A 26,483-nucleotide genomic window follows, 5' to 3' on the forward strand; every position below is an offset into this window, starting at 1 on the left:
TTGTAAAGTAGTTTTCCAAATTGGAGTTAAAGTAGAGAAAAACTTTAAGCTTAATTACTGTTAGGTATAGAACATATTTGGACAACATTCATAGCATTATTACAATTATATCTAATAATGAGTATTACGGCGGAGTTTAAGGTATTTTTATCATAGATTAAGCTGGTTTTTAATAATTTTCTCTCTCTCTCTTTAAATTTTCTTAAGGATTCAATAATATTTCGAAAACGGTTAAACCTAACGTTCAAATAATTTATCTTTTTGACAAGTGATATCTTTCCTGTATGTACAAAAAACACTTATGATATGTTATCTTATCTGTTATCTTTTTAATTTGCGCTTTTGACTATTAAGATAACTCTTAACATGTCCAGACTCTACACTCATAAAACACTCATTTATATTTTTTTAAAATATCGACTTTATTAAATATATGACCAATTAATAAGAAGAATAGTCAAATTATTTATTATTTATAATAATTTACAAGTAAAACTCCTATATTATAGTAGTATAGTTGTCATCTAGCATTTTAGTAATATATTGGAGCGGTAATCAGTCTCTTTGTATTCATAATGCGAGTACATTCCGGGTGGTCTATTACACAAAGCTGTTTTGTCATGTATTTCATCATTGCGAAATAAGTTTTTTTTTTTACAGTTTATAATTATATCTAGAAGAATCAGCTTCACGCTGAATCCCGCACACAGCAGGGTAGGCAAAGGAAACCTCCGTTCTCCACTTTCTGCCGAATTCTGGAGGTGTTGTTTGTTGAGTAGCAGAACTCAACGCCGCGCTTTCCCTCGGCACCAGAGCGAAGAAATGGAAATATAAACGTAAATAAATATTTACAACATTAAATTGTTTTTTTTTCTATAAACAAACATTTTCATTTAATATTCACGATAGAAATGTCATCCATCAACCAGTAGTAATAAGAAGTCACGTTGTGAATGTATTTAAATTATATTATGTAAATAAATATGATAAACGGCTCATGGGAAAAGCTCTATGGTAATCGACGTTACGAGTCCGCTTTCCATATGAGTAAATACATATGTGAATTTAAATATGAACTCATCGATCTTAAAGTATCGTAACTCAGGAAGTGATTATGTCAGACATATTTTTTTAGACAGTCAGACATTTCTCTCATAGAGAAGAGTAACCAGAGAGAATCCAGATTTTCTGGAATTCTGGATTCTCTCTATTAAGTGTCTTAATTCTGGATCCCGATTTTAATGAAAAAAAACTATTACAAACTAATATTGTAGCTCATCTCAAACAAAATGAGTGCAAATGGACACAAACTTAAGTTTCTCAATTTTTATAAATTGTATTTTCCGAAATTGGTACGGAACCCACGGTGGGTGAATCCGCCTCGCACTTTACCGGCTTTATTAAGGCATGTACTCGCGTATGGTGTACTAAAAATCCCATACTCATTCAATTAGACAGGAAATTGAACTAACATTTACAGCGTTTACTATGTCTAAACTAAGAGGATTTATGTCAAAGGATTTATGTCATTTAGAGTACCTTCAAGACAAAACAATTAATATCTTTATATAGGTATTTATTAAAAACATTTTTTTAATTATGTATAAGCAATATATTCATATTCTAAAGTACAGGTTTTTTAAAATCTTTTTGATATATTATATTATCTAAATGTTGCTCCATTTTTCAAACAATTTAATTTCCACCATATATTACAATTACACGTAATATATTTATTTAGTTAGTTAGACCACTTCAAGTTGCAACACCTCATATATTCAATACAGGAGGTTTATGCCAATTTAAACTGAATCGCTGATCGATAAGACAGTTTTGCATAACTCGATCTTTATCGATCGTTTCTGCTTTTAAATGTTTATAATAAAATCAGACACTTTTCAATCTATGTATATCTTAATAATATATGTATATATTTTTAAAACAGCTTTACCGCGTAGAAAGGAGAGAAAGAGAAGAGAGAGTACATTGCACGGAGAGGCGACACACAATGCCATCTCTTGTCTTCTTATCAGAACTAGAAAAAGAAATCAATTCAATCCCCCAAGAAGGGATGGAACTCATATATTTATGTGGCTATTTGTATATAATATGTTAGTAGGTAGATAGATAGATAAATGGTAGAGGAGCGAGATAAATAAAGTTAATTTTTATTATAAACAATGTATTTTTTAAAATAAAATATTTCCTTTTATATGTATGTTTATTGTATGCAATTAAGACTACCTCTTCTATTCTATTCTAAGATCTCAAGACGACATTCAAGCTGTTAAATTCCAATACTTTAGTTAAGGTGTATATTTCAACTTTATCTTTATACCTACATAAAATATACAAACTAAGTGCAATTTACTATAATTTATCTAATATACTATAACATATCTAAAATAGGACATATTAAATTAAACATGTAAAAGGCAACACATAAAATTGCAATACCTCACGTAACCTAGATACATGAGTAATGTTCAATTTGATATAATCAAGAATAAATCTAATGGGCAGAACTAGATATGGGTCCACCTCCTCCTCCTGAACGAGGCCCCTCCCACCAGGTAGGTAGCTGTGTTTACTACACACGGTGAGTAAAAGTTCCTGGGTATAGGTAGATGTATAATATGTATAATATTATATGGACGAAGGTCTTTTTAGCTATCGTTAGTGGGTTATACGTTGATGATTCTTGTATTTCATGTCAGTTTTTGATGGAATATAAAGTAGACTTTCAGTTCAATTCTTCAATTATAGAGTTTCAAGTGTGCCAGTTGAGCACAACATCACTTTGCTAATATCACAAATAAAATAATGTGAAAAAATAAAATAAGCGAAGAAATGAAAATATTGATAAATAATAATTCTTTTCCCGGAGTGGGGATCGAACCCACTATCGCCGAGTTACAAGCAATTAGATTGATATCCTTAATACGTCACCAGCTAGTGCTACTGCTTCGTGAACAAGTCCAACAAGAAAAGATATTATAAAAAAATATCACGAGTAATTGATGCTCAAATTGTAGAATAATTACAAAGGAATTTATTACTCTTGTATTAAGGAATTTATTACTCTCTTCTCCGAAGAAAAGATCATTTACCTCTTCAAGATATCATTATTCATTATATGCATTCACAATTAATTATTACAATTACGAAGAAGCTCAGATATTCGAAGAGAAAAACTCAATTGCAGAAATGAACGTACTATGTAGCCTTTAAGATCAGAATACGCGAAAGAATCCTGTAGAAAAGGTTTCTAATGATACTTATTTTCTTTTTAAAAGGAATGTCTTTTTTATGGTTTCTTTTTTCCTGTTAGAATAACAAAGTAATAGCAATGTAATAAACTGCTTCATTTTTACTATTCATCCACCCATCCTGTGTCAGGCTGTACTCATTTAACGTCAGTTAGTACCTACTTATAAAGTAAATTTAAAGATTTACTTGTAGTTTTGTTTAAAAGAACATTTTTTATGTAAAAATAATGTTTACTTATTTTTTTATTTACTTATTAGTTAATTACTAATACAGTAGGTACTTACTGAAGAAGAACTGTGTAATAGATCAGAAAAATCGAATTTAAGATACCTTTACGAATATACAAATCATACCAATAATAATTTTAATTATCTTATCAAAATTAACATTTATTTTTTTATATTAAAATATAATTCGCCATTGACGTTTCTTTTGTACTTTAAAAGAAATTTCAAATTACAAATCCACCCTAGTTATCATAGATACAAATTAAAACCATAAATAAATAACCCACACATAATAAAAATAAAAGCATTTCATTATATCTCCTAAATGCAGCTATATGCTATACTTAAAAATTACCAATCGAAAAAATATCTTAAACATTCACATTAAATTACAATTTCCAAAGCAATTTAGTAAACGAGCAGTCAGCAGTAAACACTAAGTAGATATTTAAGTATTTATTTAGCACCACCGCCGCTGGCCAGCATGAGCTCAGCCAAATTGGCATAATAAAGTATACCTCACCAGGTAATGGCACTAAGTAGCTGCAATATTTTACATTAATGCAATATACGCAAAGGTAAATGGAACACATATTTTATTCTAATTGCATTGACTGGTTTATATGGTCAAATATGCATGTTTTAGGTTTGTCCGTTTATAATGTTTTAAATGCTAAGAGTTTAACTATAGCTTTTTTAAATATTTATTGAACCTATTCCGATTTTTTTTAAATATATAATAAAATTCAGTATGAAAAAATATGAGAGTGGCAAGTGTTGCCATATTATGAAATTTCGTTTTAAGATGTGAACGGCCAATTCTGTTGTCTCAGATCGATTGGACATTACAAAGGATGGATCCTATATAGGATGTCTTTCCCAATTATTCATGTACTTCATTATTAATTAAAACATTTATTTATATAATGTCCACATTTGCAAAGTTTATATTTATTATATTCAATTGCGTAGACATGGCAGTATCCCAAACATATGACAATAAAAAAATAGCTTTAAAAAATAAATACTTATAACAATTTTTAGAAAATTGCAAATTTTGACTGCGTCTCCAGCAGGACATAAAAAATCATATAAGTACCTATTAAAATATGTAAATATATCAATATTGCATTAAACGATGTGAAAGAATATTAACAAAATAATTTCTTTCTCCTACTTTATTTGTAAATACTAAAAAACATAATTATTACTAATGATGATGATGGCAATAAGTTGTAGATCAGCACTAATTTATCTCTAATAGAGCACTTTCCGTTCCATTTCTTTAATAACTGCCATATCCTGTCATACGTTCAAGACCAGTCGTTATTGTGTTATATGGTTGTCATATTTATTTATTTATTGTTTTAACTTTAACCTGCATCTCACAAATAGTAAGGTAGGCAGAGGGAACTTTAATTCTGCCCAACTATCGAAATACTGCATGTTAAGTGGATTAAGCGCTGACGCTTGCTCTTCTTATCAGACTGAAAAAAAATATAAGTCATTCCCCTGAGAGGAAATCGAACTCACAACCGTCGCGTTTACAGTCAGCTGCAAAGCCACTGTGCCAAGACGGCCTCATACCTAATCACTGTTAATCCTAATAAATTATTGGGATTATTATTTTTCTTTTTAGTTTTACGCAGTCGAGGTTTTTTGTTTATTAATTAATTTATTTTTTTGCCTTTTGAGGTACGATACCTTAAAAAGCAACATCATCAGTTAAGTCCAGCACTTATTTATACAATTTAAATTAAAATTCTGCAAATATTAAGAGCATTTAACAGATATTTTCTTTTTTTCTCAGAGAAAGTTTACTGTTTTTAAAATTCCTTAATTGCCACGAAGACTTGTTTTTAGCAATTTTTCGAAAAGAATTCGAATTAAGCACCTAATTATCACGAGAGGGCGTCAAAATTCAATAATTACGAGTAAGTACACGAAATATGGTATGTTCGCAGTTCACACCTCTTGCGGTAAATAAAAAGAAAATACTCTTATTATATTTTTTATCTGCATTCCTATATTATTATTAAAACAGAAAACACTTCATTTACTACTTTTTAATGTCTAAAATCATTTCCTACTTGGCAACACAAAATAAATTTTAAAAAAATCCCATGGACTTAAGCCGAGGGCTATATTTTGATATATTCTTTTTTCAGTCTCACGCTTTTTTCTTTTTCTTTAAGTATAAAGAATTACTACATATCCTAAAATATCAACTTCGCCCTGTATCCCGCACACGGCAGGGTAGGCACTTTCTGCCGAATTCTGGAGGCATTGCGTGTTAAGTGGCAGAACTCAATGAATGCCGCCGTTTGCCTCAATACCAGAGCGAAGAAATAGAAATATAAACGTAAATAAATATTTCACTTCCTTGAGTGGGTCCACACGAGGAACCCCAATCAATCTCAATCCACAACCGCCACCTCATATCCTAAAATACGAGTATGCTACTAAATAATAATAATTTTGCTTTTAAGGAAAAACATTGCATGATCTGGTAAGTAAGATAAATGGACCAGATCTCAATCGTTGGACTCGTTTGAGTCTAAACGCCTAGAGCTAAATACATTTTGGTTTCGCAAATCTTTTAAATAATAGTTATTTATAGTTCCTTATTATTGCAAGTTCCTCTAAATTATGTCATAATAAACCTATAGGCTATAATTTATTTGAACGCTACTGCTTATAAAGAAATTGGTACTAAAACCCTCCGTTACTTATTTTCCGCTCATTTTTAATGACATAATCTGTAAAATGGCGTAACTGAACGCCACGACACAAAAAATGTCAAAATATCACATTTACTTATACAAAAATAAATTATAGTTAATTTTTTATTGCATTTAACCTTACCGAAATCGTAATATATAAAGTATTATTATGGATTCGCTTAAAAGTAAGAGTTTTATAAAATGAATTGAATATTTTTACGATAATGTTTGAACTGTTGACATTTACGTATAACGGTACAAGTATTTAACATATTAAGGGCGACCAATTAAGGAGTAATCGAGATAAAGGTGTTTACTTTATGTCCATTTCTTTTATTGTATGTGAAATAAATCAGATTAAACTTATACGGGAAATTGGAAATCGAAAATTGCTTGTCAAAATATTTAAATTTATTTAAATGAAATTAAATATTTAAATGATTTTATGTTTACTTTTTCTCTTTAATATGACTTTTGAGAACTTTTGAGAAAGAGCAACTGTTGAGTTTCTTGCCGTCTCTTCTCAGCAGAACTGCTTTCCAAACCGGTGGTAGCTTTTTGTTCATATGTTCATTCGACTATTCAAAAGTGCTTTTAATAATAGTCTATTTGAATAAAGAATATTTTTTGAAGAGAAGAATTTGAATTTGAATTTGAGACATGACAGGATTCAGGAATTTTAATTTTCTTCATTAGTACAATCTATCTATATATATAAAAGGACTTGTCCTCACTGACTGAGGTAAGACGCACGCACGGCCAAAACCGCTGATGGTAGAAACGTGAAATTTGGACAGATGTTTACTTTCGTAATCTGGACATCCACTAAGAAGGGATTTTGGAAAATTTTAACCCTAAAGGGGCGAAACAGGGGTTGAAAGTTAGTATGGAAAATTTTTTAAATCGGCACCGATTCTTATAAAATTTGAAATTCAGACTCTTAAAAGTATTTAATTGAACACGTGTTTCATGGTTTTCTAGAATTCTTTCCATAAGGGTGCAAATAAGGGGTTGAAAGTTTGTATGGAAAAATTCTTAAATCACCACCGATTTTTATAAAATTTGAAATTTAGACTCTTAAAAATATTTCATTGAACACATGTTTCATGGTTTATTAGAATTCACCCCTAAATACGTAAGCGAAGCTGCGCGCGTCCGCTAGTATCTTTATAAATATAGCCTCTTTATTTCTAATCTTCTGATTACGGCATTCGAGGCTGTAGATAATTGTGCTGGGTAGAGACAGCAAGAAACTCGTTTCAATATAAAAGTTACAATATTATTACTTAATAAAATAATACAAAAATCTTTAAATATTCTGAGAAGAGTAAAAACTTTACTCGCTTTACTAGCATTGAAACAAAAAAAATACAATTATACAATACCCCACAAAATTATAAAACTTAAAACCATTGCGTTCCCTACACCTAACTCACATACATACATTTCCATAGCACAGAATAATAATTGTATAATAGCTATAGCTATATATTATGTAAAATGACAGGTAATTAATTAAAACAAACAAAAATAACTTGTATTGATTTTAACTAGTAGTTTATTTTAACTAGACCACCAGTAACAGCAACAACTCATTTAACGTGTAATTAATACTGCCGAAGTGAACATTAATCTATTTACTATACTATGCTGGACCTGTGTATGGACTCGCCTTATTTATTTTAGCCGCTAAAGCTTAGAAATTATAAAGTCGTTATGTATTTTCAACACATTGCGTGTTGACTGGCGGAACTTAACACCGCGCTTTGTCTTCTTACCACAGTGAGGAAATTAAATTAATTTACTCCAAAGAATGGAAATCGAACCCACAACCGTCACGTTCACATTCAGACTGTCGCTAATCACTACGTAGAATATTTAGAAGAATTAAGGCCCTTATTTATAAATCGCTCTCAAGTCTGAAATCGAAATTGAAATGCCATTTTCATTAATAGATACCCAATTTACGAACGAAAACGGCATCTCAAGATCGATCTCAGACTTGAGAGCAGTTTACAAATCTACTTTAGGTATACTCATTAATATCAAAGGTGAGTGTTTTAATTTGACAGACTAACAAATGTACTGGCGTGAGCAAACCATTCATTAGACTAATTGCCTTTACGTCTGTTAAGATGGGAGATAAAACTATCATACGATGTGATTGACATCCACCTACTAGCCTTAGCTTTGGTCAGTTATAAACATTTTCTATAATTTTATTTTCATTAATTATTAGATACTCTACACACGATGGCTATGGGATCGATTCCCATTCAGAGTAATTTTCATTTCCTCAGACTGGTGACAAAGTGCAGCGTAACAACGTTTTATTTAAATATTATTTAAGTATATACTTAGGTACTATTCCAGAGAAAATTCATCTGTTTATAAGTTTCTCACAAATATCTGAAGAAATTATTATTCTATAAATTATTAAATAGATATATTTAATTAAGAAGTAGAGAGTTTTAAATATTCTCTAGAGAATATTTCTATATGATATAGATATAGATGTCGTAGAGCCGACGGCCTTAGAGTGGAGACCCCATACAAAACGACCGGTGGGACGACCTGCCAGATGGACCGACGACATAAAGAGGTTGGCGGGAAGCGGATGGGTCCTAAGAGCTGAGGATCGAGTGTGGTGGCAAGAATTGAGGAAGGCCTATGTCCAGCAGTGGACAAAAGATGGCTGTTGATGATGATGATGATGATGATATATATCGCGCTAAGTTTCGCAACTCTACACGCTATGTTTCCAGAATTCGAAGGAAAGTGGTGGAGTGTCTTAAAAGTAGATTCCCTCTGACCAAAACGTGAAGGTATAAAAATTTGTATTTTTATACCTTCAAACATACCTATATCATTAATTATCTACTATAACTCATAATGTGTGGTATGCATAAAAATTGTAGCGATTAACCGTAATGTCTTTATATAGTCTTTATATATATTTTTACGAGAATTTACGGTAATTAAATAAGAATTAACGTTTAACGAAATGAATTAAATTGTGTAATTCCACGGAAATACCATAAATAAATTAAGATAAAACCTCGGTGAAACTTAAATTGAGTTTCTCACGAAAGTTTGTTTCCAAAGAACGCCCCAAAAAGTCAAATTGTTTAAATTACTGAATGCAATGACAAATTTTAATACTATCTTGAGTTTTCTTATGAGGAACAAACGAAGATTTCTTATGGTTTTGGCTAACCATAAGAACCATAAAATTGTGATTATAAAAATGTTGTAAAGTTTATTCAAAATAATTGATAGGATTCTTCTCCTCCTGCTTGGTTTACTCGTTATAATAATAAAAATCATAAGGATTACTTAAATTAACAATTAAGAATTCTAAAGATTACGAATGTTATTTAAAGTTTTATAATAAAAAGAATCAAAAAAACAAAAAATATTTATTTTAAATATATGCAAAATGTAAAATTCTTTTTCTTTAAAATCGTATTGTAAAAGGAGAAAAAAAAGCGTAAAGCCAGTTAAAAGAATTCAAAACATCGATTACACGATAGCATAACATAGCAAGGTTTTACATCAATGTTTTACATATTTCTTTTTGTTAGAAAAAGGTAAATGCTACGTAAAAGTCGATACATCCATTAGAATTAGATGGAACGGTTTAAAGCTAAATAGTTTTCTTGTAAGCGATCGACAACATAGAAATACCTAGATCTCATTTAAATACATCAATTAAAATACTTCCCTAAGTGCTCATGTTACGACTTCATAGGTAGGGTAGCTTAGTTAGGTAGGGTAGCCCTACCTATAATTAGTGATTGATGGTCACGGTTTTCCTTAAAACAAATAAAAAAAAATATTTTGAACTTTTTATAAATGTATAAATTAACTCTTCTTCTTACATTTGTTACTATAATGTTGATTCTAATAATCAAGCTGATGTGTTTTATAAGCGTGGCGTTGAGCTTTGCCTTTCAGCACGTCTCATTTCAAAAACACTGTATACACATTGCCTACCCAGCGGGAAAAGGCGTGAAAATGTTTTTTATCAATCATATCGAAATCTTACCTTAATGCGAATGGTTCAAAAGTACTATAAGAATAAACAGTTTAAACTAAATCCTGTTTTACTACCATAATTCACAGTGTCCCATTACAATTATAAAATAAACTCCGATAGACGAACTAGCCGCCCATGCAATTAGCTAACAACGTTAATATACTTAGATGTGGGCGTATCGCTCGAGGCAAAGTAAATTAAAAATACGTACTGCGTAGTTCATATTCGCTAAGTATTAGTTTTTAAATATTCGAATCAATATTTTATGAAAATAGCTGGGCGGGTGGTGGTAATTTCTCTCTCTCTTTACTCTCCACTCAAATTCGAAACATTGCGTGTTAAGTGACGGAACTAAACGCTAACGTTTTTTAATATGAAACTGTATACTACAATATTAATTAAGCACATCTCGTCTTATAATGGTCGCAAGCTCCAATATTATAAGAAATATTTTTTGTTTAGAAGTTTCGAGAAATCAGAGAAATAAATTACAAAGACGAACAAATAAACAACATATTTACTGACAATATGAATAATTTTATATTGTAACATACTGATCTGATACTACCATAAAAATAAAACCTACCACCAATTTTAGAAAAATCTCCACACTACTTACATTACAAACATTAGTCTGTTAAAAGCTTTTTGTAATCGAGATAGAGAATTGAAACATAATTATAATAATATTTGCAACTCGATATGACGGCGATGAAAAAATGCAACTACGGTCAGTCACGATCCATTTCATTGTTGTTCACGCGTGAATTGAATACAGTTAGATACTTTATATATACTAAAGCAAAGTAACGTTTTAATTTTTAATAATACTATTTGAAATATCTAATTACTATCAGAACCCCGCTTGAGCTTGTCGCTTGAGGCCAGTTACGGCGTAGAGGTACAAGCGTGTATTGTAAACGCGTTCATTTTTTCGCAAGGGTAAAGCGCGGCGTTGGGTTCCGCCATTCCTAACGCAATGCCTCTAGCATTTGGCCAAAAATTGGAAATGGAAAGTTCTTAACGGGAACGGAAATTAAGGTAAGGTTTCCAGGTTCTCTCTATATGTGCTACGTGCGGGATACAGATTAAAATGAAAATATTTTCACTGTGGCAACGATATTTCATTTGCTCGAGTGCGAATCGAACCTACAACCTTTGCAAATACGAGTAAGGAATAATATTATAAAACGAGCACCTAGTTTTAAAAGTGTAATTTTCTTTTTCTCTAGCCGTGTATATGACAAGCCTTGTAAAGTCTATATTAAACGTGGTCCATTCATTATCACCTCACTACATAATGTCGACCGGCTTTAATCCCATTTATACCTATTTCATACGATTTTGCTTTGGAACATAAATTATTTATGTTATTTTTGTATTTATGGAAGTTTTATTAAGTAAGACTTTTGCTAAAGTAACTTTTTAACTAATAATATATTAAATTGATGATGCTATTCTGATTGAAAGCTGAAAATTTATAGTCAAAATATCTTAATTAGTTGTTTTCCTATTGTTTTCCAGTTTCATCGTATGTTAAAAATTGATATTTTTTTAGCTTCAGTAGACCAATTTCCAAGACATTTAGTAGTGGAACTCAACGCCGTACTCTGTCCTGTTACCAATGTGAGGAAATGAGAATAATTTGTTCCCCCGTAGTTGCATTTACAGTCAAATATTGTGGTTATATATATATATATATATATATATATATATATATACGGCGTCTATTTCTATTGAGATTTTTATTTAAAACACTAATATTTATGTACTTAACACTTCTCTTATAAGAAGCAACACTACTTTTTTTTAAAATACCGCAGTGAAGATAAATTATGATGTGACACAACACTACCATTTAATATCTTCTAATGTATTAGTCATCAGTTATGACTTACGATGTAAAAATATTAGAAAAAAAATCCTACAAGAAAGGTAAACCCAAGTAATAAAGTTGCTCTATACGAGTAAGTCAAAACTAATAAATAATTCAAAATGTACAATAATTTCGATTTAAAATTATAGCTTCATTGAAAAACTTGCAGTTGCCATTGTAAGTACCGAATCTTTGCGATGCGCGACCTAAACCAGTACAGAAATTATAAATATTTATGGTTAATAAGAAATTCTTTGATTTAATGTCTCGATGGAATTTTAGCTGGACTTTAGTATTGAGGTTATCGTGGTGAGGTGGGACTGTCTGGTCTAGACAGTAAACTACTCGCATGAAAGATTAAAATTAAATTATTTTCTTTGTCAAGTCTTAACGGCGTTGAGATCCTCTACTCAAAACTCAGTTTTTTAATTCCGGGTGAAAAATGGGCAACAAAACCTTGCTGCTCAGGAAAAAATGTACCAACGAATACCAGGATTATTATTATCAGAAAAATTGATTAACAAAAAAATTAATAAGAAAATTTGTTCTCCAAAACATCTTGTTTTTCAGCTTCACGCTGTTTTCTGCAAACAGCAGGGTAGGTTCCCTACCTAGTGTTAAAACACTCCGTTCCCCACTTCCTGCCGAATTCTGGAGGCATTGCGTATTGCGTATTGAGCTCACTTCACTTCCTCTAATGGGGATCGAACCCACAACCATCACGTTACACCTTTGTGCAGCTGCGCTACGATGGTCTCACAGACCAGAAAACTTTAATTACGTAAAAATATTAATATTTGACTATATCGCTTTAACATCCATTAAAACGACGAAATGCCGACTCACGAGTTTTTTATCAACATTAAAATATAGTAGCAATTAACGATTGTTTTACATCGTATAAAATTAATTTATTGGTACCATCAATCCATATAAAACATTAAAGCTAAACGGTCTCAGCCATTATTTACTTCGTAATTATAATTCGTATATGGTTATAACAGTAATTAAAAAAACAAATATAAAATGTTATATTATATTTGTAAATGCCACACGTGACCGCCGTTTATTAATGTTGTATGGAGAGAAATGTATTGAAATAATAAATAAGGTTGAGATAATAACAGGCTTTTACGATGTTTGAGCTTTTAGAGGTTTCATTATTATATTTTTTTGTTGTTGTTAAAACTGTATTGAAATTGTAGGAATTTGAGTGTATTAACTCTATACTTTCACTATTTTTTTTTCGCTTTACGGTGTACCTCTTATGTAGCAGGATAGCAGAGGGAACCAAGTGTTAAAACATAACCCGCCACTCACCACGTAACCTAACATTGCCTGTGGATTGGTGGACTCAACGCCGTGTTTTGCCTCGACACTAGAGCGAAGAAAATGAAAATATGACATATTTAATTTCCTGGAGGGGGAATCGAACCCTTCCCACCCACCTCTCACACTTACAGTCGGACTTTGTGCCCTGCGCCACGACTGGCCTCAAACTACTTACAGGTTTGGCGTAATTCCACCTCACCTCTATATCACCAACAATTATTGAACAAAAAACTAAATAACATAAACTAGGTGTAAATCGAGATTAAATCACAGTGTGACTTCCCATTAGGGTACCGTTCAACCGTACTAAGGTTACGATAGAATATGTATTTTTGCAATTTTTTATCTAAAAACTTGCGGGAGACATGTCAGGCGAATGAGGAGACGCGCGAAAAGAAAATGTATGTACATATAATAAATATTAAATAAGCTTACGGTTTCCGAATGATGGATATATTTTTTTAGTCGTTAAATAACAGTGTTTTCAAGAATCCTTATGTATGGATCCTGCCTTGAAAGATTTAGTATATATTATTGCCTAAAAGTAATGGGTATTTTTTTCAGCTTCACGCTATATCCTGCAAATAGCAGGCTAGGCAGAGGGAATATACAGTTCGTTCACCGCTTTCCGCCGAATTTTTCAGGCATTTCGTGTTGAATGGCGGAAACCAACACCGTTATTTTACCAGCGCGAAGAACCCCCCTCCGCCACGACGGTGCACGGATTTAATTTAAAAGGTTAAAATATGGCCTATATGTAATAAAATTTACCTTGTCTATATTTTTTTTGCGAACTAAATATAACCTCAAGAAAAAACAGATATTTCTTAATATTAGATACCAATTGGTACGTCGGTAAACTTAAGCAATACCATATTTCTATGCATATTCAAGCATAAATAGATTTGAGTTAGACATGCAATATCTCGATATTACTGTCATTGTCTTAACCATGGCCACGCCTTTTCCTTGTTTGGAAATCAATAATGTTTGAAATACACGCAATCCCATTACAAGACAACTGCTTAGAAGATATTTAAAGAAGAATAATGTGTGTGCGGTCGTACGTGTATAGCTCCCTAACTGGTCAAATTATTCAGGCTTATATTTTCTTACTGATTCTATAGATAACTGAAACTAATTTCATAAATATATTTAATAAATATTCGTATAGTTCAAGCAGTCGAAGCCGCGTCCGGGTCCGCTAGTAGTAATATATAGGATTAATGAAATTATAATAAAGTAAAATAAGCAATAATAAGTATAACATTATTAAAAAAAATCTATGCGAATTCAATACAAGTTGAACAACAAGTAAAATAAAAAGAAAAATAAAAATAAAAAGAAAAATAATTATTCCTCACAATTATCGTGTTTACAGTCAGCTCCTGCCCAGTGAGTCAAGATGGCTTTTTACACTGCAACGAAGTCCAAAAGCAGGGTTATGGTTTAAATTTATATGTATGTATGTATGTCCGTTCCTTTGTTTTCTTTTTACTGTTAAACTAATGAACCAATTTAATAAATTATACACCGTTGGATAAGATTTGATGGCGCGGGTGTTACTTAAAATATAATTTTGTTTAATAACATCACAATACGAAAAATACGAAAAATCTCTTAAATTCTAGTCGCTCTATCTGTCCGCCATAAAAGTTAAGTAAAAGAACATATTTTATGGCGTTAAATATACATTTTTTTCCCTATATATATAATTTATAAAGAAAAACTTTGGATTATATATTATACCTACATATTATACTCTATTTAATTTAAAATTAGTATTAGTTAGCCTCTTTGGTAAGAAAACAATTTAAAAAAAAACTATCAAATCATTACCAGTAAACAGGTTACCTCATAGGTACTAGTTAGCGTAATGTGATACCATCAAAATTGTGCAACGTCGACGCCCGAAGTGCTAGATACGCTCGTCTGTCTGTTCGTCTTACACAGTACAATGATTATTATAATATAAAGAATTTGACAAGTAAATTTGAGAAAGGTGCTTTAACGAATAAGAAACGTGTTGAGGATATTAAAATTACAATAACTGAGTTAACTCATACTAATTCTTTTCTAATATTTTCATTTCTTTAGCATATAATAGAGATATATATATGTACACTTGCTACCAATATAGAATGATGCAAGTAAGAATAATGGTGCAGTAGAACAGCGCTAATTGCAAAGGCGACGGTTGCGAATTCGATTCTTACTCAGGGAAATGTATAATTTATACATGCAATAAGTCTAAAATTGAGCGGACCCCTCTAGCTTCAATGCTTTATGTAGAAAACAGCGTAAAGACAAAACAACGTATAAGCTAACATAACATGGTACAAAGCATTTTACCATTGTATAAATATTATCGATATTATAATCTAAAACTAAAAACAAAACAATTAAATTACGGTAATTCAGCAATGTCATATTTTACAAACAAGTGTTAAATTACCTAAATTGTGTAAAAAAATTACATCATCCATTCGACTTATACAATAACACCTCTACCGTAATCAGGCTAATAATAAATCTTAATTAACAATAAATTTTCATTAAATAATGTATAATTATTTAAATTAGTACAAAATACTAATTTAAAACGCGTTTCCAAAGAAGAATGGACGTCAAAAATGTCAAGTTAATATAAATAACATCCTGTGAAAGGCGTGAAATTTAAAACAACTATTTTGACTGCTCATTTGAATATCTTTGTTGCGTATTAAATGTCTTGTCTATCCTCAAATAAATACATCACAAGGAACTTACACGTCAAATTTCATCTTTTAACGCCATTTCTGTCACTCACTGACAGAAAAAGTATTGTTTGTAGGAAAAATATAGCTAAGAAAACTAAAAATTAATTTTGGTTTTCTTAATTTAATTATCTTAATTAGTTCTCAAATATAGGTGCTTTTTAAGGTGTAATTACTTTTTGACCGACCAGATTTTGCTGAATTTAGCTTTGCTTAGCGAAGGGTTAGTTCCTATTCATAGTTTGAAAAAACCTTATTTCAGGAACAGAAGATAATGTTTCTTTACATAAAAGTATATAAGACTATAGGATAATATTCGTTCAATTTATTAAAAAAAGCTCTTGATAGTTAGGATTCATTGTGTGTTAAGTGGTGGAACTTAACGCAGTGTCTTTCTTGCCTCGATACTGTCATTCCCCCACGTGAGAATCGATCCCACAACCGTTGCATTTACAGTTATGCGCTTGTGCAACTGCGCCACAACGGCCTTGTTAATATACATACTTATAATATTTTAAGTTCAGGCAGGTCGTGACGCAGGGGCGATTTCCGCGCTAGGAAATGAAATATTAAATATTTGAGTTGCTTCGCCTGGGTAACAAGACAAACTGTAGTTATTACTTATTAGTTTCACCAACCAAGACACAATGCCTCAAAATTTGGGCTGAGCGTAGAGAACGGAGTAATTTAACACTAGGTTTCCTCTACCCACGCTGCTACAAAAACTAAATAACTATATCAAAGGTTCGTGTGAAACCGTATGATTAAAATCGATTTCTCATATAATAAATAGACTTAAAATAATATATGTATACATTGTTTATAGCGTTAAATATGCCAAAACAGTCCTTACATGTGTTGCGCAGGTTCCCTACGATGTATATTTTTTTTAATCAAAATTCTTGTACACTATAGAGAGTTATGGATATAAAAACTTTAATGACGCAGTCTGTTTAAAACAACATTCCCAATTATATTTTATAGTAAAGTATAGAATTACATTTAATACTTACTTCATATTTGCTGTCAAAACGCTAAAGTTGATTTATAAGGTACAATTTTATTATTTTTAATCAATAAAGGTTTTCATATAAATAAATTATAGAGCAATTAAAACATTTCTGGTCACAAGGAAAATTGTTACGAGTTTTTTTATTAAAAAAACAGGAGGGTTCCGTAACAATTTCAGAATTGTATGTCAACGGGAAGTAGAATTTATGAAAATTGATAAACTTAAGTTTGCATGTAATACAAATTTAATATTTGTTTCAATATTATGAAATATCTCTATTAATTTTCACTTTTTCGATTTGTTCCTATATTTATACTGGAAGTTCTCTCTCTTGCCAAACGGAACGGAAAGTTCCCTATAGGTTTTGTCTACGTGGCGAATTTCGTAAAAAAATCACCAAAAACTAAATACAAAATAAACGGTTATTGCTTTTGATTTCTCTGTGGTCTTGCGGACCATATATATTTAAATATTTGATATTATTTTAGACTGATACATGTGTTCTCAAGATAAATTCTCTTGACAGACAAACAACAAAGTAATCCTATAAGAGTCCTTCCTCCTTTTGAGGTACGGAACTCTAAAAAGGTGTAATACATCGGAGTCGATATAAGAATTATTTTATGATGCAACGTTTGTCGTTTACACGCGCAATAGTTAAACGGAAGTGACATTGAATTACCAAACAAGATTGCAAAAACACAACACGCTCGAATGCAATTATTGAACCCGCATTACCTAAATGGTAAATAAAAAACATTTTTTACCGACAAATTTTCGATTATTAAAATCAGCTTAACGCAAGGTTGAATTCTGGAACTAAACGCCGCTCTTTGCCTTGACACTAGAGCGAAAATATGAATCTAAATAAACATTTCATTTCCTCGAGTGGAGATCGAACCCACGACCACGCTTACAGCTACGACCGGGCTCAATCATTAGTTTTATTGTTTTAATAATACTTATAGTTTTACAGTACGAGATTGTTAAAAATCGATAAAAGTATTGCCGCAATAAACGTCAAGTGAGAAAAAGATTGACGCACCGATTATTTCTATTAAACCGAGAAATCTGACACGCACATATCGATTATCATTATCGATTGTCATATTTATATTCTTAAAAAAAAACCATTTGCAACACACAGATTCGTCTATTTACTTACAAAACAACGTATTTAACAGGTGATGATTGATTAAGCTTACTAGTTAACCTCTGGATATGGAATTTAGTGAAACACTTATTGTCTAATCACTTACACTTTAAAATCACTTATCACTTAAGAATATAGAAACAAATATCCACTATCCACTTGTAAAGGTGGTTTAAATAGTAAAGTTTGAGAAACATTTTGTATTTTCGTCGCTAAAATCGTTCAGATCGAATTCGGGCGTGCTATCTGTGCACCAGCCGTTACGCTACTAAGTACGGTAAGTTCCGTTGAGCCCGCTGGAGGTTGCAAACGTATTAATTCATGATTTAAGATAACTAAGTGCAAACATGGAGTAAGGCACCGTGAGACCGATATAGTGAGTTTTTTCTCCAGATTGGCACACGCGTCTCGTGGTGGTTATCGTAAGTCTGGGTAACTTGTTGCCTTGAACTTGCAGGTGATGATGGAGCAAAAAATTTAATGGGTTTTCCTAGAAATTTTTGCTTCTTATAGATGTGAGTTCTTTTTGAAGCTTTCAATTTAATTAATTTTAAAATTACAATGGATTTTTTCGTAATAATAAAATGTGTGGTAAATTATGAGGATAATATATAAGGACAAGTGAACATAAATATTTCTATTTTCATTTTATTATAAAAATGTAAAAAAGTTTAAAAAAATATAAAATACTCTTTATTGTACACCAGTTATAACAATTACAAAGATGTTCATAATTATTGATACGATAGTAGGCTTTATAGGCGGCCTTGTTGCTAAATGAGCAATATCTTCTTCTCTAAATGTGCTAACTTAATTTCAATTAAACTTAAATTGATTTCTTTAAAATCTTTCAAATAATAATTTTAATTAAATTTAAATCTAAAAGTCAATTCTAAAAGTCCTAGACAATACGGCAAGGCTATTTTAGTGAAAGAGTAATTTATTATAATACTTGGTGTTAAATGTAATGCAATTTTAATATAAAAGGAAAAATCTGTCATTAATTTATTCTATTCTTGGTCTGTCAATAACAAATAGTTGCATTATTCATAGTAATATTGTTTAAAATAATTAAATAGAGAAGGCTCACTTAATAATTGAGTGCGTTGAAAATAGAGAAAAATAATGTTACAGGGATTTGGTGGCGCAGTGGGACAGAGTTTAATTGTAAAAAAAGGAGTACTCCACATGTAGAAGGGATGGCAAAGGGAACCTGGTGTTGCTATCCTCCAATTAAAACATTTGGGAACGCCAATCAACCCATTTGGGAACGCAGCGAACAGAATAAAGTGTGTTCAAAATGGATATATTATGTTCTCTTATTAGCCCAAGTACACTATTAATATTTAAATTATATGGCCGATGTAGACCTTTGTATTTTTAATACAATAGAAAAAAAAGTTTTAAATCGAAAGACTTCCCTATACTTTCAATATCTACCTTATGTAAACAGCGGTAGGAGAAGTTTCTGATATAACTTAGGTACGACAACTTAATATTTACTTATATCCTTTATTGTATAATAAATTAAAAGAAATATCGCAAAAACGACCATAAAATTGATAGGCTAGTGTTTTTTTATTAATAAATGTCAAAAACAAGTGTCAAGGGCCAATCCATAATAACCTTCCTAATTATTTTCTTTGTGTTATGTTTACATTACAGCACCTACAGCTGTCGTAGAGACCTTAAACTTTCGATTGTGCCAACCATTGAATATTTTAATAATTTAGCGCCGTTACTTAATCGAGGTCTCTGCCTCGTTTATCATTAATTTCGATGTTCAGCTTTAATTAATTATATATTTAATTATTTACTTTTTTCATATATATAATTTAAAGCTATTATAATTTTCGTCAAAATTCTAGAACAAACTCTACCTATTTATACACATATTCGTTATCTGTTATAAGACTTTATAAACTAAGAGCTCGCTAACGATAGATATAAAGTAAAATTTCAATATATTTCTTAAGAAATACAGCAAAAATCTTGAATCGAGATTAATCTTTTTTTAGCTTTACCCTGTTCACAGTCAGTCCACTGTCCATTTATTCTTCTAAAAAAACTTCTTGATCGAAAGAACATAAATAAATTCCTTTTTTTTGTTAAAACTTGAACTGACTCCTTTAAAGTATGCATAAAATCTTTACAGCTTTTTACAAGACTACTTTTAATGAAATGAATTTGCACTAAAAACATCGACACCAAAGCTCGTGTTATAACAAAATTTAACAAAAGTAACTTCCAATTTGTTTTTTCAAGTATTTATAGGAAAATACAAGCAAATAAAAAACTCTGCGGGAAATTTAACGATCAAATGATATCAATCGATTCCATTGAATATGAAATTATACAAAATGAACATTCAAAGAGAACCGGCGGTCTTTATAAATATTTACACTGCCGTAAACTGAAAATTATCATAAAATTTTGTATCGTAAGTGAACCAGCGGTGTTTAGCGGCGTGTTCGTTTATTAAGTGAAGTAAGGTTATGTAAACGTCTCTACAAGATTTATTATACTTCGCACTTTGTCTAAAATATGCACTATTTATGGACATTTCTATATCGATATAGTATATACACTATAATATTATAATTATTTAAATTATATTAATAAGAAATGGTAAGGCTAAGTATATACAAAAGTTTAAATAAACATCGAAATGCGAATTACATTTTATAAATTTTCATTGTTACATACAATTTTGGTTTTTATTATCTGTTAAAATCAAATTCATTAATTATTGTCACTCAATATCTAATATACTAGGGAATCGAACCTGTAGACATGGAGAGAGAACACATAAGCACCGCTACCAGAGATAATAGTAGTAAAATATATACAAAATAAAAATTACAAGTAATATAAATAACAATCATACATCATCGGAGTAAACTACGTAAACGTAACTAATAGATACATAGTTACGTTTACGTAGTTTACTCCGATAAATATAATGCAGCGTTAAGTTCCACCACTCCACATAAAGTCTCGGAATCGACGGCATTTTAATACATAGTATTATTTTATTTAGTTTTGATGTCTTACAATATTATTACCTGAAAGTAATTAAATTAAACAATCTATAGACATTATTCTCAAAAGTAATAAAATATGTACAGACAAATATTAATAAATGGGTAATCTCCTTGATTCGAAATATTTTCTCAATAAAAATAATATTTTTGACTTGTATATACTTTTATTGTTTTAACGCTTTTTTATACGGCACTTAAATATCGACGCAATTTTACAGTGAGGTGTGCGAACCAATAACATTAGGTGTTTAATGAGTATAATAATAAAATGTGTACTGATTCTTTACAGGTACCTAAAAAAAATTAAAAACAAGTATCTACAATTTTTTTTTTCAATATATTAATAATTTGAAAACTTCATTCCTTGCAGTGGCGAAATTCAATGCTGAGTTCTTTTTTGTTACCAGATTCGAATAATTCTTTCTTCTAACTGGAAATCGAACCCACGACGCATTTATTTAGCCAGACGAGGTGCCGCTCCGCTACGACGGCCTTACTGCTCTACAAATATACATAATAATTGACACTAGCACTAAATACATGATGTATTCAATGCTAATGCAAATTTCGCTTATAGTGCCAATATTAGTTCTATCTGAATTTCGAAATTGCAACAAAATATATCATTCTTTATTTATTAAAAATATCTTGACATTTCATTTGGAGATGAAACCGAGTGATAAGCGTCAAATATTTTTATGTTCTCATTATTTCCAATAAAATAATATAAATGTCGTCCAAAATTGGTATTGGGCAAGTGTGTAAACTACCAACAAGTGGTATATTATGAGCAGTAAAAAGTTTTTACGTTCAATATTGAAGCGTAGTTGTTACGTTATATATGTTGTACATTCTTCGTCGATATCCGTTACTTGTGAAATACAAACAAATTGCAATATCTTTTTTTTTACTCTTTTTTTCTTCACGCTTTATCCCGTACATAGCAGAGTAGACAAAGGAAACCTAGTGTTAAGACACTCCGTTCCCCACTTTCCACCGAATTCTGGAGGCATTGCGTGTTGAGTGATGGAACCCAACGCCGCCTATCTCACCAGACACCAGAGCGATAAAATGGTAATATAAATTAAAATAAATATTTCACTATTACAAAAAATATTTACTTTTTATAGATTTACGCTAGTAGGGCAGGTAGAGGGAATCTAGGAATCAATTACACGGGACAGTTCTGTTTAAAACGGAACGCGCACTTAGTTTGTGCCTTGTATCATATCAAGGCACAAACTAAGTGCGCAAAACAACTTTGGGCCTATGTCCATTTTATCTACTTATATAAAAGAGATTACATCGAAACGATAAATGAACTTTCTATTAAAAGAAAGATATTTTTAATTCGAATTAGTAGTTTCGGAGATTAATGCCCTCAATCAAACATTTTTTTTAGCTTTTTATAACATTAGTATAGAGATAAAGATATTATGCAAACTGGGTAAAATATATCGAAAATCACAGTCATAATATTGAATAACAAAACAAAAAATTAGACCCGATTACTTATTTTTAATGAAAAAAATATATGCGATAAGTTGGTATATTGTGGATAAATTTGGACGGCAAATAAAAACTCAAGAGATTTCGGTAGCATGTTCGATTTTTTTTTCTTATTATTTTACGTAAAAACAAGGTCCACGACATTCTGTACAAACTTATGCTGGTAAAAGGAACGAAGGCCATATAATTTAAATTGACTCTAAGGCTTGAGAATTTCTTTAATTTTCAACAATAGAAGGACATAAAATAAACTGGAAGCCATGTTTCCGATACATTCCTTAATGTTTTGCTCAAATGTCCTTTTAAGACGAAATATTTTATACGTTCGTTGCGTAAAATGACAGAATAAGGTAAAAATAATGTTTTATGGAGGTTCAAGTTAAATTTATTTTGTTAAAGTTTACAATATTTTACTTGTGATTTATTTCACCAATATATTGGAGGTGTTTTGTAATACGATATGTAATTAATATTTGTTGAAATTTTAATTTTTCAGTGTTATTCAGGCTTTGCATTTTTAACGTCAAATTAAGTAAACACATCGAATATTTGTGTATTACACTTTTTTACCTCAAATTTATCCTTCGTCTAGCGAGACAGGCATTGAAAACCTAGTGATAAAACACTTCGGTCTCCTCTTTCATCAAATTCAAAAAATTGCAACTTAAATAACGAAACTCCGTCCGCCGTGCTAAAAAATATGTAAAATATAAAAGAATATAGATTTTGTCTTTTTTCAATGATTACTCTATTCGTCCCTATTTCGTTCATTATTTTCATAAAAATTTGACAAATTCCATTCTTATCTGGTAAGATTATTTCATATATGTCAAAAATTAGTTTTCAAAAAATATATTTATTTATCAAAAAAATTGTTCTTCCAAATATATAATCTATAATTAATAATTAATAATTTTAACTTGTCAGTAAGTATTCATACCTATATTGACATTTGTCCGCCTCCAAACTGAACAAGGTGCTCACGTGCAACAGCTTTTGAAGCACGTAAATAAATCACGCAATGACACGCAATATATCTCTGCAATATTGTTTATATCGCCTTATTCGAAACCCGCACCTCGAATCGAATTTTGATATTTTTTTTTCTACTTTCCTATTATAAATATTAAATGAAAATGAAAAATCAAGTGAATATCTACCTTAGTTTCCGCACTCAGCGTGTAGGCAGAAGGAACCTCGTGTTAAGTAATTTCATTCCCCACTTTCCGTCGAATTCTGGAGGCATTGCGTGTTGATTGGCGGAACTCAACGCCGCGCTTTGCCTCGACACGAGAGCAAAAAAATGAAAATATAAATTTAAATAAATATTTCCTTTCATCGAGTGGAGATCGAACCCACAACCAGTCGATTTTGCAGCAAACTTTGTGCCACTGCGCCACGACTATCTAATTATTAACTAATCTAATATTATAAATATGAAAATTTGTAAGGATGGATGTTAGTTAAAATTTCACGCAAAAACTAGTTAACGAATTTAGGTATAACATTACAGTAACATAGCTTAAACATAAGAATAACACATAAGCCGCAAATTATTTGGCTATAATATGACAAACAAAAATTTAAGCGGGCGAAGCCGCGCGTAAATCTTTAGTCTTTTATCTCATTACGTGTACGTATACGGCTTATACTTTTAAAAGCTCAAACCGGAGCTCTCGTATAATTGAACTGCCACCAGTAGAGCGACTACCCTACATGCTTATCTCTGACAAATTGCCAACTTGCGACAGGTCCTTAGTTCTCCTTAGATAACAGATGACAGGATATATGAATGAGCAAATGTTTGTTGTTTATTTTAGACTAGAGTTTCGAACGTGGCTTCGCTCGTTTAAACTTCTTTTTTAATCGATTTCTGTAAGAGGAGGTTATCAATGAGACTGTTTTTTTTATGTTGGTTAGCTCTGAACTTTTAACTGGAATCTGGTGAACCGATTTTGATTATGCTTTTCTTTTATTTCCAAGCTGGTACTTCGAGTGTGGTCTAGTTCTGATAATTTTATCCATGAGAAAATCGTATAATTGGTGGAGGTATATCCAACTTGCTTAAAGTTTTGTTAAGTAAAAATAGTAATTAAAATTTATAACATATCCTACGCAACGATTTCTTTAATAGCACAAATTCCAGTGTATCGGACAAATGTTTGAAACACAATGTTTTAATTATTTTGCCTTGCTAACATTTTGGCAAAAATTCCAATAATTTTTGAGCAAATTACTAAACTTCTTGTAAATATAAGAATTATTATAATATAATCTATATATATATAAAATCGAAAGGTCACTCACTCATCACGAAATCTCAGAAACTACAAATGCTAGGAATCGCAAACTTTGCATAGGAGTTACTTATAGGACGTAGGTGCTCGCTAAGACGGGAATTTGCAATATTCGACTTCTAAGGGGTTGTTTTTGGGGTTGAAAGTTTGTATGAAACTTCGTTACTACAAATGCTAGGAGTCTCAAATTTTGCATGGACGTCACTTATAGGACGTAGGTACTCATGGAGACAGAAATTAATAATAACGTAGTTCACGCAGGCGAAGCCGCGGGCGGGCCGCTAGTATTATATATACAATAAAACTTGTAATGTATAGCAACCGCGAAAAAATACCTTAAGGTCCTCGTAGAGACAATATTTAAATAAACATCTATGATAACAGATTAGGAACATATGGAACACAAAACTAAAATTCTATCAAAACTGATATTTTATAATCAAACCTTTCATTTTTCGGTAGTATCAAATTGTGAAATTTTCTACGTCGCGTGAATGAAAAGCGCCTACACAAAAAGTGAAGGCAAAATTGAATGTGCTGTAATTGCAATATATTTGAAAATGAATTTAAAATATATATTTTTTTTAAATAATAATTTATTAGTATCTTGTAATAGTTTGTGTAATAAAAATAAAAAATTTTGAGGCCCTCGTGGCGCAGCGGCTCAAGGGTGTGACTGTAACGCGATGGTTGTGGTTTCGATCCCCACTCGAGGAAGTGAAATATTTATTTACGTTTATATTTCCATTTCTTCGCTCTGGTGTCGCGACAAAGCGCGGCGTTGTGTTCTGCCACTCAACACGCAATGCCTTCAGAATTCAGCAGAAAGTGGGGAACGGAGTGTCTTAACATTAGGTTCCCTTTGTCTAACCTGCTGTGAGCGGGATACAGCGTGAAGCTGGATAATGGATAATAGTTTTTTATAATAAAAATAAAAAATCTTATAAAGCTAATTAGGTATAATATTTCATTTCTTTGTTTATACAGAAAAAGAATTAAAGCTAGTTTCAAAGTGATGTCCTCGCTTTCTATGTATGTATTTAATATTTATATTCGCTTTTAAGCTTGTAATAGGAAGTAACAAATGTCATAATTAAATTTGATAATTCTGAAACATTAATAACAGTGTTAAGTATTATAAGGAATCACCCATAAATATATATATAGGCATATACATAGGGAAAAGTTTTTGGAAGCTAATGTCTCTCCACAGGAATAAATATCAAAAGAAATTATTGAATATAA

General features: G+C 31.0%; 1 protein-coding gene across 5 annotated transcripts in view; it reads right to left on the bottom strand.

The window, feature by feature from the left end:
- The window catches only part of LOC146530994 (inositol-trisphosphate 3-kinase A-like), an 84,855-nt gene that overhangs the window by 45,965 nt on the left and 12,407 nt on the right, over positions 1–26,483 (bottom strand). Inside the window, exon 1 of one of the 5 annotated variants that reach the window (XM_085199035.1) lies at positions 18,449–18,656. The exons of 1 other annotated variant lie outside the window; for it this stretch is intronic. The gene's annotated coding sequence lies outside the window, so the exon portion shown is untranslated. Of the gene's footprint in view, positions 1–18,400; positions 18,657–26,483 lie in introns of those variants that run through there. 3 more of the 5 variants (XM_085199034.1, XM_085199033.1, XM_085199036.1) reach the window with 3 other exon arrangements.

The sequence above is a fragment of the Heliconius melpomene genome, chromosome 16 (genome assembly GCF_056956725.1).
Source record: "Heliconius melpomene rosina isolate 202511_hmr_F chromosome 16, ASM5695672v1, whole genome shotgun sequence".
NCBI classification, from domain to species: domain Eukaryota; kingdom Metazoa; phylum Arthropoda; class Insecta; order Lepidoptera; family Nymphalidae; genus Heliconius; species Heliconius melpomene.